General features: G+C 42.0%; 1 pseudogene; it reads right to left on the bottom strand.

Moving 5' to 3' along the window:
- Positions 1 to 234: 234 nt before the first annotated feature.
- LOC129556567 (large ribosomal subunit protein uL11 pseudogene) lies at positions 235 to 8,750 on the bottom strand (annotated as a pseudogene).
- Positions 8,751 to 17,867: the final 9,117 nt, after the last annotated feature.

The following is a 17,867-nucleotide window of genomic DNA, read 5'->3' as shown; positions in this document are numbered from 1 at the left end:
TTAAGGATTTTTTGAGCAACTAACCTGGTTCTAAAACGGGATCCAAGTACTCTCAAACATTTCCATCTTAGAAGCCTTTACACTTAAAAATTTTGAGGAGCCCAGAGAACTTTTTTTTTAATCCACTGGTTGTCAACTCTTTATTATTTTTCTCTTCTTTGTATTTCTTAACCAGTTGGGCACTCCACTGCACCACTGTTGATGTCATCTATGATGTCGTGAGGGTGGCGACCATCAGCATTGCAGCCCACAGACTGAGCAGTCCCCAGTTCAGTTCAGTCGCTCAGTCGTGTCTGACTCTTTGCCACCCCATGAATCACAGCACACCAGGCCTCCCTGTCCATCACCAACTCCTGGAGTTCACTCAAACTCATGTCCGTCGAGTTGGTGATGCCGTCCAGCCATCTCATCCTCTTTCGCCCCCTTCTCCTCCTGCCCCCAATCCCTCCCAGCATCAGGGTCTTTTCCAATAAGTCAACTCTTCGCATGAGGTGGTCAAAGTATTGGAGTTTCAACTTTAGCATCAGTCCTTCCAATGAGCACACAGGACTGATTTCCCTTAGGATGGACTGGTTGGACTCCTTGCAGTCAAAGGGACTCTCAAGAGTCTTCTCCAACACAGTTCAAAAGCATCAATTTTTTTTGGCGCTCAGCTCTCTTCACAGTCCAACTCTCACATCCATACATGACCACTGGAAAAACCATAGCCTTAACTAGATGGCTGAAAGGAGCAACCCCACGTCCAAGTAGCGGCAGCTGCGTGGGTGCAGGAGGGCCGAGAGGAGCTACCCCACATTCAAAGTCAGGAGGGGCGGCCGTAAGAAGATACCCCTCATACAAGGTAAGGAGCAGTGGCTGCGCTTTGCTGGAGCAGCCGTGAAGAGATATCCCACGACCAAGGTAAAAGAAACCCAATTAAGACGGTAGGTGTTGTGAGAGGGCATCAGAGGGCAGACACACTGAAATCATAATCACAGAAAACTAGTCGATCTGATGACACGGACCACAGCTTTGTCTAACTCAATGAAACTAAGCCATGCCGTGTGAGGCCACCCAAGACAGGCAGGTCATAGTGGAGAGGTCTGACAGAATGTGGTCCACTGGAGAAGGGAATGGCAAACCACTTCAGTATACTTGCCTTGAGAACCCCATGAACAGTATGAAAAGGCAAAATGACAGGATACTGAATGAGGAATTCCCCAGGTCGGTAGGTGCCCAGTATGCTACTGGAGATCAGTGGAGAAATAAATCCACAAAGAATGAAGGGATGGAGCCAAAGCAAAAACAATACCCAGTTGTGGATGTGACTGGTGATAGAAGCAAGGTCAAATGCTGTTAAGAGTAATATTGCATAGGAACCTGGAATGTTAGGTCCATGAATCAAGGCAAATTGGAAGTGGTCAAACACGAGATGTCAAGAGTGAACGTCAACATTCTAGGAATCAGTGAACTAAAATGGACTGGAATGGGTGAGTTTAACTCAGATGACCATTATATCTACTACTCTGGGCAAGAATCCCTTGGAAGAAATGGAGTAGCCATCATGGTCAACAGAAGAGTCTGAAATGCAGTACTTGGATGCAATCTCAAAAACAACAGAATGATATCTGTTCGTTTCCAAGGCAAACCATTCAATATTACAGTAATCCAAGCCTAGGCCCCAACTAGTAATGCTGAAGAAGCTGAAGTTGAACAGTTCTATGAAGACCTACAAGACCTTTTAGAACTAACACCCAAAAAAGATGTCCTTTTCATTCTAGGGGACTGGAATGCAAAAGTAGGAAGTCAAGAAACACCTGGAGTATCAGGCAAATTTGGCCTTGGAGCACAGAATGAAGCAGGGCAAAGGCTAATAGAGTTTTGCCAAGAGAATGCACTGGTCATAGCAAACACCCTCTTCCAACAACACAAGAGAAGACTCTACACATGGACATCACCAGATAGTCAACACCAAAATCAGATTGATTATATTCTTTGCAGCCAAAGATGCAGAAGCTCTATACAGTTAGCAAAAACAAGACCGGGAGCTGACTGTGGCTCAGATCATGAACTCATTGCTAAATTCAGACTTAAACTGAAGAAAGTAGGGAAAACCACTACACCATTCAGATATGAGCAGTCCCCAGGATCTCTCTAATGGTTCCAGAGAGTTTTCTGGGTAGAGATTGATGCCATGTCTGCTGGGCAATGTTGATAATCTCACCAAACGTGATGTTTCGACTGTGTTTTATGTTTTTCTGCTTCTGTCTTTTGGTAGTTCCTTAAGGGCTTTAATGATAAGGGCAGAAACAGAAGGTACCACCTCGGTCTGGGCCTGTCTGTTCTGAATCGTCATTTTCATTTTAATCCTCAGACCCTTCTAATCAACAGTTGCCTTGGTGGTATCACCATCAACCTCTTTTGGAGACAGACCCAGGGGCCCAATCTTGGGGGCCAGGGCAGACACAGCACCAGCTTCCCCACCGGTACACCACAGGTACATGACTTTGACCTCGTTGGGCTTGGTGGCTCAGATGGTAAAAAGTCTGCATGCGGTGCAGGAGACCTAAGTTCAAACCCTGAGTCAGGAAGATGCCCTGGAGAAGGGAATGGCAACTCACTCTGGTATTCTTGCTTGGAGAATTCCATGGTTACAGGAGCCTGGCAGGCTACTATCCATGGGTTGCAAAGAGCTGGACACGACTGTGTGACTAACACATGCTTAGGCAGTATGGTGGAGGCGGCTGGTGTCAGGTGAACCCAGATTCTGGACTACCGAAAAAAGTTGCACTTTACCTCCTCTGAGCCAAAAGTCGAAAGCCCAGAGGAACTTTCAAAGTTATATCTGTTGATTTGTAAGTCATAAATTTAAGTCATAATTTTAAGAATATTAATGTATTTTACGGAGAAGGTAATGGCAAGCCACTCCAGTACTCTTGCCTAGAAAATCGTATGGACAGAGGAGCCTGGTGGGCTGCAGTCCATGGGGTCGCTATGAGTCAGACATGACTGAGCGATTTCACTTTCACTTTTCACTTTCACACATTGGAGAAGGAAATGGCAACCCACTCCAGTGTTCTTGCCTGGAGAATCCCAGGGATGGAGGAGCCTGGTGGGCTACCATCTATGGGGTCGCACAGAGTCGGACATGACTGAAGTGACTTAGCAGCAGCAGCAATGTATTTTAAAATAAAAATAAACACCTTACAAGTTAACAGATAACATTTCGATTAAAATAGCTATTTCCTTTAAAAAAGTTAGTGAGAAGAGTAGTATTGTTTTGCATTTAACAAAATGGAAAATCTCTTTAATACCTGACCTAGGAAGACAACTGGACTCTCCTGAATAATGAAGGAAAAGTGCTTACTGAAATTGGCAATTTAGGGAGTCAGTGGTGATCTATGTCAAAACAATTTTGAAGATACTCATTCAAAGGCAAAGACAGTGTTTCTTGCACATCATTTTATCCTGAGTCTGGTTTAGTGATTCACAGATAGTAGATGCCAGATAATATCCAGTAGGTGATTGAATCATCTGCAGTGGGTTGGGATATGAACAGAGGGTGAAAATATGGATTCAGGGGGCATAGGCACCAGCTTCAAGGCACTTGATTGAGAGAAGGAGCAAAACGGGATCATAACTGGAGTCAGGGTAGAATCAGAGAAGGTTGTTTTTTGTTGTTGTTGTTTATAAGAGTGTTTCTATGTGAGGAAACAGAAACATCAGAGAGAAACTGAGAACACAGCAAAGATATGGGATGACTGGGGGACCGATGATGGATAGGGGAGGATAAGATATGTATCACCCAGCAGAGCATTTCATGCTTTAATGAGTATATGAGAACCTGGATCTTCTTAAAGTGCAGATTCTGAAATTGTCTGTTTCTAATGAGCACCTGGGGTGCTGTTCTGAGGACCTCACTTTGAGAAGGGAGATACTAGAGCCCATACGCAGAGGTGAACCTTGGAGGAGGAGCAGAGAGCTCTTCCATTGAATCTGAACATCCCGGCTGATGGAACTTTTTTAAGAGAGATTTTTTTTCCCTCTAATATCCAGCTAGTACCCCTTTCCTTTCTAAATTCCCTTTCTAATAATTTCGAATTTCAGTGTTCTCACAATGTTTGATGGACAGCAAGACACTGAGGTTATGGCATAAAATGCAGTGGTTCTACTGTTTTTAAAATGAGATGTTATTAGGATCACTAACAATTATCTAAATATCATTACTTCATAAACAGAGCTCAGACTTTGGTGTTAGACAAGGTTTGATTCTTGGCTCTGATTCTGAGTGGTTTGGGGCAAACTGTTAACATCTTAAGTAGGAGTACTTCCAGGCAATTTTTTTTCTTTTGTGTCTTTGTGAGAATTACATATGTATCAATAATACATAAAGACCAGCACACAAGAAGTGGTGGCTATTATTATCACATCACTCCACAAGTGCATTAGGCTACATTGAATATAATTTCAAAGTTGGTTTCATAAATTATCAGATTCATCTAATTTTTCAAAGAATTTAAATAACAAGGTGGAATGAACAGATCAGGCTTTGTTTCTATGCACAAGAGAACTGTGCATATTTCTTCTGTAACTTGGACATGGTTTAACTTAAAAAAAAATCTCACAATAGCTCAAGTTAGCAGGCATGCAATTTTAGCAAGGTTGATTGGAATTCGGGGCTTTCCTGTAAGACTAAGCATACTGCTCACTAGAAAACATTTTTATCTGAATCTTTCATTCTTAGGGGCCAAGAATGCTGTTTTTATTTGATAGCTAGGTTTACAGAAGGTAAGTCACCTTAATTAATTATTTCAACATTTCAAGTTATTATTATTATTCATTCTTCATTTACAGCTATTTGAATTTTGACAAATTTCAATATAGTGACTAAACAAAATATATTCAACATAAGGTAATGATATAAACCTATTTTAATTTAAATTACAACTGCTGTGAAGAAAGTGCTTCCCTGGTGGCTCAGACAGGAAAGAATCTTCCTGCAATGCAGGAGACCTGGGTTTGATCTCTGGGTGGGGAAGATCTGCTAAAGAAGGGAATGGCAACCCACTCCAGTATTCTTGCCTGGGAAATCCCAGGGACAGAGGAACCATGGGGTCACAAAGAGTCGGACGCAACTGAGTGACTAACACTTCTTCACTTTCTTACGGAGAAAACGTGGATAGACAATATTTCCACTTTTCACACTTGGACTTCCTGTGCTGAGAACACAGTTCTGAGCTCTGGGAATTTGAAGGTGACTGATCATTGCCCCAGGGTCAGGTCTGTGTGGGCTGGCTGGATCTCAGGGCGGGAGCCAGAAGCACAGAAAGTAATAGTTTCTTTCTCTGTTGCTTTGAAAGCACCAAGAATGAATGTCTCCATTTGTTTTTTGTTTGTTTGTATTATTTTTAATGCTCAGTACTAGGCCTTAAAAAATTTTTTTTAAATTATTTACTTAGCTGCACTGGGTCTTAGTCGCAGCATGCACGATCTTTGTTGCATCACGCAGGATCTTTCATTGTGGTGCCTGTGGGCTCAGCTGCCTTGTGGCTTGTGGATCTTAGTTCCCTCACCAGGGGTCAAACCTGCAACCCCTGGATTCTTAACCACTGGACCTCCTGGAAAGTTCCTTCATTTGGTTTTCTTAGGAAACACATGCCGAGGGCAAAGAGGAGGTTTGTAGAAGGTTAAAAAAAATAAATAAATTGAGATTTATTGAGACAAATTTAAGTCAATTTTCCAGACTATCCCCAGGCATGTTTTACCAAAACTTTTATTCTTAGTAGTCTCAATATTGCAAATATTTAGCTCTCCCTTCGAAGAAGGCAATGGCAAGCCACTCCAGTACTCTTGCCTAGAAAATCCCATGGACGGAGGAGCCTGGTAGGCTGCAGTCCATGGGGTCGCTACGAGTCAGACATGACTGAGCGACTTCACTTTCCCTTTTCACTTTCACACATTGGAGAAGGAAATGGCAACCCACTCCAGTGTTCTTGCCTGGAGAATCCCAGGGACGGGGGAGCCTGATGGGCTGCCGTCTAAGGGGTCACACAGAGTCAGACACGACTGAAGTGACTTAGCAGCAGCAGCAGCTCTCCCTTATCAATCTTATAATCATCGTTGATCTCTTGCACTGGTAGAATATGCCCGGATGGTGGGAGATATTAATGTACTACAATGAGTATTGAAGTTGGTAGCATGCTTTCATGTACAAGGTGACGAGGAGATGCAGAAATATCAGTCAAGTTACTTGATGCCAATTTTAGTTGAGGTCTGTGGGCCCAGTGTTATTAAGATCCTGCTTGACTTTACTTTGAAAAGTTTTTCTCGTTCTTTTTCTAAATCTTATAATTGTCTGTTAAGTACTACCTTCATAATTCATGCTCCTACTCTAATCATGCTTTTAAGAACTTTAAGAATTATAAGCCCAGGGATCTTTTCAAAAGGATCAGACTAGAAATGGATGTTTATGGTGGGTGTCACGTTAATTTACAACCACTGTCCTAACCTGACATTAGATCTATCCAACAGAAATGGCAATAAACATACAGGATACTGATGTCTGATTCTGAAAAATTTAGTTATTCCCAAGAATTTATTTTCTCCACTGTGTTGGCCAAATATGTCAGGATAGCAATTAAAAGTAGATCTGAAAATTTATAGCTCCTGTTCTTTTAATTTAGCATCCAGTAAACTTTTCTGTCAGTGAGGGCTTAAAGAACAAAACACTTCATTGGCAAAGAATTTTTCTTGAGGGATTACATTGCAATTATTTTGCAAATGATGTGAAATTTCTACAAGCCACTAGAAGAGCAGAAATAATCTTATCTCTAAAATTTGAATTAAAGTCAAAATACTCCTAGTATTTTATTAGGTTCATATTTGTGTTTGACTTTTGAGGGACCAGCGTTTATGTATCTTGGTATCTCTGCTAGCTAGCAACTCAATAACAATTTTTGTTGCTCAATAAATATATGCTGATTAATTAATTTTATTTTTTCACCCATGTTAATGCTTTAACTTTCCTAGTCATGAATTTTTATACAGTTATAAATTTGGAGATTAAAAGAAATTCTGGAAGGACAAATCCTATTAAGGTAAAATTTTTTTGTAATTTCTAAGGCAGAATCAGAAAAAGTTAACTCGTTAAAATAATTAAATTGGTAATTTATTGCAGGTGTTGTCAAATAAAACTTTTCTTTCAAAATGGGGAAAAGTTTGGCTATTGGAATTTATCAATTTAGATTTGTTTTTATATATGTTACAGCAAAATAAAAGCTATTGAAAATTTGGCCATGGTACAATGATTAATAAGATTTTAAAAAGTGAAGTGATAGAAATAACATTCTTCTGGCCTGTTCCACAACTGCTGCTGCTGCTAAGTCACTTCAGTCGTGTCCGACTCGGTGCGACCCCATAGACGGAAGCCCACCAGGCTCCCCCGTCCCTGGAGTGGGCTGCCATTTCCTTCTCCAATGTGTGAAAGTGAAAAGTGAAAGTGAAAGTGAAGTTGCTCAGTCATGTCTGACCCTTAGCGACCCCATGGACTGCAGCCTACCAGGCTCCTCCATCCGTGGGATTTTCTAGGCAATAGTAATGGAGTGGCTTGCCACTGCCTTCTCCACCACTAGGAGAGTAAAATCAGTTCATAAATGCATATGATCCCCAGATATTTCTTCAGTTCAGTCGCTCAGTCGTGTCCGACTCTCCGTGACCCCATGAATCACAGCACGCCAGGCCTCCCTGTCCATCACCAACTCCCGGAGTGAGTACTCCTAAACCTTTAATCTTTTGGAGTTACAGCTCTTTTAATTTTCAAATACAATGCCTTGAACAACCATCCCAGCTTCCCCAAATATCTCCATGAATTCTTTTTAAAAACTAAAAAAAAAGTTTATTGGTCGTGTTGGGTCTTAGTTATGGCATATTTGGGCTCCAAAATCACTGCAGATGCTGATTGCAGCCATGAAATTAAAAGACGCTTGCTCCTTGGAAGGAAAGTTATGACCAACCTTGATAGTATATTAAAAAGCAGAGACATTACTTTGCCAACAAAGGTCCGTCTAGTCAAGGCTGTGGTTTTTCCCATGGTCATGTATGGATGTGAGAGTTGGACTGTGAAGAAAGCTGATCGCCGAAGAATCGATGCTTTTGAACTGTGGTGCTGGAGAAGACTCTTGAGAGTCCCTTATACTGCAAGGAGATCCAACCAGTCCATTCTAAAGGAGATCAATCCTGGATGTTCACTGGAGGGACTGATGCTAAAGCTGAAACTGAAATACTTTGGCCACCTCATGCGACGAGTTGACTCACTGGAAAAGACTCTGATGCTGGGAAAGGTAGGGGGCGGGAGGAGAAGGGGACGACGGAGAATGAGATGGCTGGATGGCATCACCGACTCTGTGGACATGAGTTTGAGTGTACTCCGGGAGTTGGTGATGGACAGGGAGGCCTGGCGTGCTGTGATTCATGGGGTCGCGGAGATTCGGACACGACTGAGTGACTGATCTGATCTGATGAACTCTTAGTTGCGGCATGTGGGGCCTAATTTCCGGACCAGGGACCCAACCTGGGCCGCCTGCATTGGGAGCGAGGAGTCTTAGCCACTAGCCCAGCAGAGAAATCCTCCAAGGATTCTTAAGAGTGGACATACCTCCAGATCTCCCTGGTTCAGCTGTGTCCTTCTGCAGAATTCTCAGTGCCTGTTTCAGTCTCTCAACTACGCCAGACACTGACATTCCCCAGGTAGCACCTGGCCTCATGCAGAGCATTACCAAACCCTCAAGACACCACTAACAAAGCTGTGTATCCAACTTTGCTGAAAGTCTCCACACTTCAGAAGAGAATTAGAATATAAAAATGTTCACCACGGCCTTAAACCTGTACTTTGAATACAACTATTTCTGGAACCTAAACGCTTCTGGAAGTTAAATACTTTATAGGTTTATTCAGCTTCCCAGCCTTTCTGTCTTACCTCAGAGTCCACTCTGTTCTCATTTGCTGGAGAAATACTTTTCATAAATGTTAATATTTCCCAAGGCCAAATTCATGCCAGCTTAAGAGTATTCCACTCACTACCTATGGGAGCTGGTTTCTCTCTAGGACTCACTGGACACCCTTGGATACAAGAAGGCACACAGAAATACATCTTCTAAGGTTTGGTTTGTAGTGAAAGTGGTGGGGGTGGTGATAAATATTTCTAACAGAGCAATACGGGATGGCTGTTGGCATAAACAAACTCTGTTTCTACTGAGGTTTCTGGGCCAGTAGGAAGTAAGCTAACTCCTCCTGATGTGTTTTGATCTCCTCTGGGTCCCTTTTGGGTAAAACACACACTCATGCAAGATCTCCAAGTTCGAACAATTATTCTCGGGGACTAGACCATCTAAGTGCATATTATAGAAAGGAAATACATCTCTAAAACCATTAATTTGCTGACAAAGGTCCATCTAGTCAAAGCTATGGTTTTTCCAGTAGTCATATATGGATGTGAGGGTTAGATTATAAAGAAAGATGCATGCTGAAGAACTGATGCTTTTGAACTGTGGTGTTGGAGAAGATTCTTGAGAGTTCCTTGGACTGCTTATCAAACCAGTCCATCCTAAAGCAGATCAGTCCTGGGTGTTCATTGGAAGGACTGATGCTGAAGCTCCAATACTTTGCCCACCTGATGTGAAGAACTGACTCATTGGAGAAGACCCTGATGCTGGGAAAGATTGAAGGCAGGAGAAGGGGACGAGAGAGGATAAGATGGTTTGATAGCATCACTGACTCAATGGACATGAGTTTGAGCAAGCTCAGGGAAGCCTGGCGTGCTGCTGTCATGGGGTTGCAAAGAGTTGGACATGACTGAGCGACTGAACTTAACTGAACTGAAAGCCAATACATCTCGCGAAGAATTTTTCCTGATGGTAGAAAACAGCATTCTACATTTTACACAGCAAAGTTGCAAAGCCTTTCCCCCCCTATTTTTCTTACCTAGATCATGACCAGAGGTCTATCTCTGAAAAAATAAAATGGCACCTATTATAATACTTTCTCAAATAACAGAGCCATAGACCCCTGGTCACTATCTCTATTTACTCAAAGATCCAACAGAAGATATCTGCTGTGTGTAATCTATGGGGATATGTGTGTGTGTGTGTGTTTGTGTGTGTATAAATGTAAAATTCTGTGTGTGCTAGGTCGCTCAGTCATGTCCGACTCTCTTTGGCCCCATGGACTGTAGCCCACCAGGCTCCTCTGTCCATGGGATATCCCAGGCAAGAATATTGGAGCAGGTTGCCATTTCCTACTCCAGAGGATCTTTCCGCCCAGGGATGGAACCTGCATCTCTTGTGTCTCCTGCATTGGCAAGCGGATTCTTTACCACTAGCACCATATGGGAAGCCATGTAAAGTCTTGATTCAAATCGAAGTCTTAGTGTTTCCTGCCCCAGTACCCTCTACCCACCAATTACTTGTCTAAGCAGAAATGGAGCAGTGGATAGGTGACTTCTTTCCCTGTTTCTGGAAAACCCCAGTGTTATGGATATGTGTGTGTGTGTGTGTGTGTGTGTATATATATATAAGCTTCAGTTACATAGGATTGAAATAGTTTGGCCTGACTGGTCTATTTCTGTCCATAAGTGTCCATGGTATAGTCATGGATGGATCATTCTTAGTCCAAGAACTCCTGGTAGACTGACAATTTACCTCAGAGACCCTTGTGAGCATCCTAAACTGATGTCTACATTCAAGGAAATCCCTTTGCCTTCTTTCACAAAGGACCTTCTGAAGGAGCTGAGTCAAGGCTGGCCTCTTCCATGGCTATTTCCAACCCTTGAGGGAACACCTGACTCTCCTCTGTGTAGACTGAGATTTCATGGCTGTGCTGGAACTCTGAAGAACAGCCAAAGGCTTCATTTCATAGCTGTTTGTAACATCTCTTCACTCTGCATGGAGGTGAGAGTGAGGTGTGCTGGAGGTCACCTTTCTCCCACCACTGACTCCCTGATGACTACTAAGGGAGAATCTGGGAGCACAACTTGGGTCTTTTGTTCCCCAGGCCAGTCTATTTTATAGTTTTGGAATCCTTTCCTTTTTGAAGCTAACATAATCGATATCTATGCGCTATTCACAGAAATAGGAAGAATAAAAAATTTGGGGGGACTTCCCTGGTGGTACACTGGGTGAGAATCTGCTTGCCAAATGCAGGGTACCTGGGTTCGATCACTGGTCCCGGAAGATTCCACATGCTACAGAGCAACTAAGCCCATGCACCACAACTACTGAGCCTGTGCTCTAGAGCCTGTGCTCTGCAACTAGAGAGCTTCTGCAATGAGAAGCCTGCACACCGCAATGAAGAGTAGCCCCCACTCACTGCAGCTAGAGACAGTCCATGCTACCGCTGCTGCTGCTACTAAGTCGCTTCAGTTATGTCTGACTCTGTGCGACCCCATAGACGGCAGCCAACCAGGCTCCGCCATCCCTGGGATTCTCCAGGAAAGAACACTGGAGTGGGTTGCCATTTCCATCTCCAATGCATGAAAGTGAAAAGTGAAAGTGAAGTCGCTCAGTCGTGTCCGACTAGTAGCGACCCCATGGACTGCAGCCCACCAGGCTCCTCTGTCCATGCGATTTTCTAGGTAAGAGTACTGGAGTGGCTTGCCATTGCCTTCTCTGATTTCATATCTCTGCTGCTGCTGCTAAGTCACTTCAGTCGTGTCCGACTCTGTGTGACCCCATAGACGGAAGCCCACCAGGTTCCCCCATCCCTGGGATTCTCCAGGCAAGAACACTGGAGTGGGTTGCCATTTCCTTCTCCAGAGACAGTCCATACGCAACAACAAAGGCCCAGTGCAGACAAAATAAATGTAAAAAAGACTTTTAAACATTTTTAAACAATTAAAGACACTTTTTAAAATATAGTTTGATTTTTTAGCAGTTTCCTATAATAGAGGGCTGTTCCCTCCTGCAAAGATAAAATGAAATATTTTATATTTCAAAATATAAATGCAAATAGTTATTACAATTCTAAGTTAATAGTACAGTAAATGTCGTGCTTAATTTTTTCCTGCTTTTTAGCAGAACAGGCTGAACAAACAAAAAAGCTGTTGCTCTGATCAAGTAAACTTAATGAGAGGTCAGGTAGAACTTTCATACCAAAACATAAAAACAAAAAGGGAAAAAAATGTTTTAGAGAAAACAGGGCTTGACTATTTTTATCTTTGACTGTCACTACTAAATATATCCGTTCAGGGAAGACAGAGTTCATTTTACTCATTCCACTAGGTTGCAGGAAAAAAAGTTTAGTAAACAGACATTCTCTTCTTCTTTTTTCCCAGAAGCCCCAATGGTTTATTTTAAAGCTACTTCTAGAGTAAGTCCTTTTGATCTTACTGCTATCACTTAGAGAATTATAGTGTGGTTTTGCAAATCCGGCTAGAATGCAGGACGTTAACAACAACAAAAGAAGACTTAGATTCTATGTTAAATACTTTGAGTTCAATGATAGGAAACTTGTAGATGCTGGAAAAAAAAAAAACAAAACCCAAAACAAAAACCCCAAAGCCTTAAGATCTTTACAGTAGGAAGAAAATAACCAGCTACTCTTCAAATTATGGGGTTGGCCCCATGTTTTGAAAGCTACCATCTCATCTCTGCTGGTCTCCTAATGAGCTGTCTGTGCACTCAGGGGAAAGTAAATAAGTACCAAGGGCTTCTCTCTAGTCTGTCCATCTCATCTAGCAGATTCAAAAGGAACGTTTAGGACCCCTGCCTTCATCCACTGGGCAGAACACTCATCATCATCGACATCTTATGTGACGAGTGTCCAGCTCAGTCACCTTGGTCCTCTGTGATGACCTAGAGGGGTAGGATGGAGGGGTGGGGAAGACTTAGGAGGGAGAGGATATGTACATATTTACATAGAGCTGATTCACTTTGTTCTATAGCAGAAACTAACACAGCATTATAAAGCAATTACACTCCAATTAAAATAAAAACTGTACTGAAGCCTTCCTCAATGTTCATCTGCCTTTTGGAGGAGTGATATGAGATTCACCTAGGAGTTTTTCCCTTTCTGCTGCCTGCATATCTATATTCCTCCCTCTTACCTTCATTTCTTAAAATTGTCTGTAGCACTGTGTCTACTTTTTTCTCACTGGCTCCCATTTCCAAATATAGAATGAAACCTACCTTTCTGAATACCATTATGGAAGTACTGACATCTGTAATCCTTTAATTACTGACACTGAAGGATGTGTTTTTATAGGTAAAGATGGGATAATGAGAACTTTATCATTATATATGTATATTTTTTCTCTTCACATGAACTTAATTTTTTCCCAGGTTTAGTGAGATATAATTGACATATAACATTGTCTAAGCTTAAGGTGTACAACATAACAATTTGATACACATGTAATCACGAAATGATTACCACCATAAGATTAGTTAACACTTCCATCACTTTATGTTATTACCATTTTTTCTTTTTTTGTGGTTACAACACTCAAGTTATATCTTTGTAACTTTCAAGCATATAATATTGCTAACTCTAGTCACCACGTGAAAGTGTGAGTTGCTCAGTCATGTCCGACTTTTTGCAACCCCATGGGTTGTAGCCCTCCAGCCTCCTCTGTCTAGGGAATTCTCCAGGCAAGAATGCTGGAGTAGGTAGCCCTTTCCTTCTCCAGGGGATCTTCCCGACGCAGGGATCGAACCTGAGTCTCTTGCATTGTAGGCAGATTCTTTACTGTCTGAACCACCAGGGAAGCCCCATGCTGTACATCAAATCCCCAGAACTCATTCATCTTAAATCTGGAAGTCTGTATCCTTTGACCAATATCTGCCCATTTCCATCAGCCTCTGCCCTGGCAGTCACAGTTCTAGTCTCTATTTCTATGAGTTTGGCTTTTTAATATTATATTTTTTATTCACCCACTTAACTGCCAATAGACACTTCGGTTGTTTCCATGTCTTGGCTATTGTGAATGATGCTGCCAGGAACATGGGGTTACTCTTCAAGAGAGTGATTTCATTTCCTGAAAATACACATTCAGAAGTGGAATTACTGGACTGTATGGTAGTTCTGTTTTGAATTTTTTGAGGAACCACCATACTATTTCCCACATGTAGCTGTATCAATTTACATTCCCGCCAACAGTGTACAGGGTTCCCTTTCCCCCACATTCTTGCCAACACTTGTCTCATCTTTTTGATAATGGCCATTTTAACAGGTGTAATGTCACTGTGATTTTGATATGCATTTCCTGAAGGTTAGTGATTATGAGTATCTTTTTGTGTGTCTGTTGGCCATTTGTATGTCTTCTTCAGAAAACTGTTTTTTCTTTAAATCAGATTTTTGTGTGTATGCTGTATGAATTCCTTATATATTTTGGATATTAACCCCTTATCAAATAGATGGTTTGTCAATATTTTCCATATTTGCCATGAAGAAGCTTTTTAGTCTGATGTAGTCCCACTTGCTTAGTTTTGCTTTTGTTGCTGTACTTTTGGTATCATCCAAAAATTGCCAAGACCAACATCAGGCAGCTTTCTCTCTATTTATTCTTCTAGGTGTTTTATGGCTTCTGGTATTACAATTCATTTATTTCCTGTTAATTTTTGTGAATGTAGGGGTCCAATTTCTTTCTTTAATATGTGAATATCTAGTTTTTCTGACAGAATTTATTGAAGTGAGTCTACCTTCCCAATGAGTATTCTTGGCTCCCTTGTCAAATATTACTTGACTATATATTTGTGAGTTTATTTCAGGGCTACTGATTCTCTTCCATTGGCCTATGTGTCTGTTTCTATGCTGCTGCTGCTGCTAAGTCGCTTCAGTCGTGTCCGACTCTGTGCGATCCCATAGACGGAAGCCCACCAGGCTCCCCCGTCCCTGGGATTCTCCAGGCAAGAACACTGGAGTGGGTTGCCATTTCCTCCTCCTATGTTAGTATCATTCTATTTTAATGACTATAGCTTTGCAATAAAATTTGAAATCAGGAAGTGGGATACCTCCAGCTTTGCTCTTCTTTCTTGAGACTGCTTTGACTATGAAGGATCTTTTGTGGTTCTGTACAAATTTTAAGATTGTTTTTTCTATTGCTGTGGAAAATGCCATTCGGATTTTAATAGGGATTGCACTGAATCTATATAGGTCACTTTGAGTAGTATTAACATTTAACAATATTAATTCTCTAATCCATGAGGAAGGCTATCCACTCCAATATTCTGGCCTAGAGAATTCCATGGACTACATAGTCCATGGGATCGCAAAGAGTCAGACATGACTGAGAGACTTTCACTTCAATCCATGATCATTGGATATCTTTTCATTTAGAATTTGTTTCCTCTCTAATTTCTGTCATCAGTCTCTTGCAAATTTCAGTACAGAGATATTTTACCTCCTTGGCTAAATCTAAGTATTTTATTGTTTTATAAATAGGATTGTTTTCTTTCTTTTACAGACAGTTTGTGGTTAGTGTATAGAAATGCAAATGATTTTTGTATGTTGATTTTGTATCCAAAGCTTTACTGAATTATTTTAAGGGTTCTAAGATTTTTAGTGGATTTTTTAGAATCGTCTCTGTGTAAGAACGTATCATCTGCAAACAGAGAAGTTTTCATCATATTTAATATGTTTTTTCATCTACCTTCTAGGAGTGATTCTTCCTGTTAATAAAAGTGTTTTATAAGCATGAGAAATATACCTGCAATTTGGATGTTGGCTATCTGAACCTGTAAGGGCTGACATCTTTATGAACCTTATCCAACCAGGATACAAAGCTCAGTTATTTTATTAGAAGTGTTTCCACTGTACCTGTCTCTTCTTGCAATAATTTCCAGCCACAAGGTCCCTTCATTCTTACGACCTTTGCCCCAGGCATTGTTCAGCCCAATGCTCCCCTGCCTCTTCCTCTTCCCTAGCACAGAGTAACTCCCTTTTCTCTAGTTACTCCACCCCACCCACTTGCTTCAAAACACTTGGGCCTGAGTTGCCCATCTACTGAGCCAAAGCACTAACTGACAGTCAGTCTGTCCCTGAGGAGCCATGGTTCTCAGCTGGTGGTGGTGTCTCCCCAGGGGACATTTGACAGGAGATGTCTTCGATGGTCACATCTACAGAGGCACTAGTAGGTCCTAGCGGGTAGAGACCAGGGCTGCTGCTAATATCCTATCATACACAAGACAATCCCTTATGACAAAGACTTATCTAGCCCAGATTCTCAGTAGTACACCTGTTGAGAAATCCTACTGAAAAAAACAAAAAAACTTAGATAAGCTTTAGTAATCATTGGGATTTTCTACTCTGCTCCTATTAATGTTTGATTACTTCTGTGCATTAAGAGTTTTATATTTTATACCCTCCCCCCACACACACACCAGCCAATAAACAGTTGTTGAAAACCAGATACATGTCAGGCAGGGTCAGGCACTCCTAAGTTACTCATGGTTCTACGAGGAAAACAGGTGACATTTTTATGAAACATACCCAGCTGGAATACAAAGCTCAGTTATTTTGTTAGAAGAGTTTCCACCGTACCTGTCTCTTCTTGCAAGAATTTCCAGCCACAGAGTCCCTTCATTCTTACAATCTTTGCCCCAGGCATTGTTCAGCCTGGTGTTCTCCTGCTCCCTTTTTCATAACATGGAATTACTGTTCAACCTCGTGACTGAAGGGGCTATGATGACACAAACAAGAGCTACCTAACATAGCCCAGGATGATCTGCAATGGTTTTTGGAAGGATTCTCAGAAGGAAGAGGTCTGAATTGAGCCTGGAAGAATATGTAGGGGAAAGGCAGGAAAAGGAAGGGAGAAAGGCATGTTTCTCACAAAGAGAAAAACATGGGTCAGGACACATGGTTAGAAAAGAGGGCAGCAGCAAGTCCTGAACGAAGCCGATGTGATGGCAACCATCAAGATGGCCCCTGAGCTGGCAACTGGGAGTCCTGGAAGGAGGAGCTAATTGGGTGGCATGATAAGACTGAATTTTAGAAAGGTCATACAATTCCTGAAAGCTAGCTGAGAGCTAATGAACTAAAGTGGAAATGAGAATGGGGAAGAGGGGCCAACTGGAATGATATTGAGGAGACAACAAGGACAGGACTGGGGCTGGGCAGACATGGAGGTGAGAGAAGAGGAAGTCTTGGATGATCTCCAGATCTCAGGTGTGGTTCCATTTACAAGTCAGGGAAAGCAAGGGGAAGCCTGTGGGATGAGACAGAAAATCAATTTTGGAAAATCTTTGTGTCAGACAAACGTTTTCATTTATAAAAGTAGTTCACATGTTTCTACTGCTGAAGAATTGATGCTTTTAAACTGTGGTTTCGGAGAAGACTCTTGAGAGTCCCTTGGACTGCAAGGAGATCCGACCAGTCCATCCTGAAGGAAATCAGTCCTGAATATTCCTTGGAAGGACTAATGCTGAAGCTGAAGCTCCAGTACTTTGGATGCGAAGAATCGATTCATTAGGAAAGACCCTGATGAAGGCAGGAGGAGAAGGGGATGACAGAGTATAAGACAGTTGGATGGCATCACCAACACAATGGACCTGACTTTGAGCAAGCTTCGGGAGCTGGTGAAGGACAGGGATGCCTGGTGTGCTGCAGCCCACGGGGTCACAAAGACTCGGATACGACTGGGTGAGTGATCAACAACATACATGCCCCTTGCCAAAAAATTGTAGAAGAGAGATAAGTATGAAATCTCCACTCAGAAATGCCAGCATTAAACTTTGGGTGGAGGTTTTCTTTTTTTTTGGCTGTGCTGTGTGGCTTGCCGGATCTCAGTTCACTGACCAAGGATTGAACCTGCGTCACATCACTAAAAGCTGGCAATCCTAACCACTAGGCCATCAGGAAACTCCTATATTTTTGGAGGTGGGGTTTCTTCCACATTG

This window comes from Moschus berezovskii, chromosome 13, assembly GCF_049115385.1.
Source record: "Moschus berezovskii isolate FMDL1 chromosome 13, NW_MosBer_1.0, whole genome shotgun sequence".
NCBI classification, from domain to species: domain Eukaryota; kingdom Metazoa; phylum Chordata; class Mammalia; order Artiodactyla; family Moschidae; genus Moschus; species Moschus berezovskii.
Note: the sequence above shows the minus strand (reverse complement) of the source record. Positions and strands in the feature narration are given on the sequence as shown.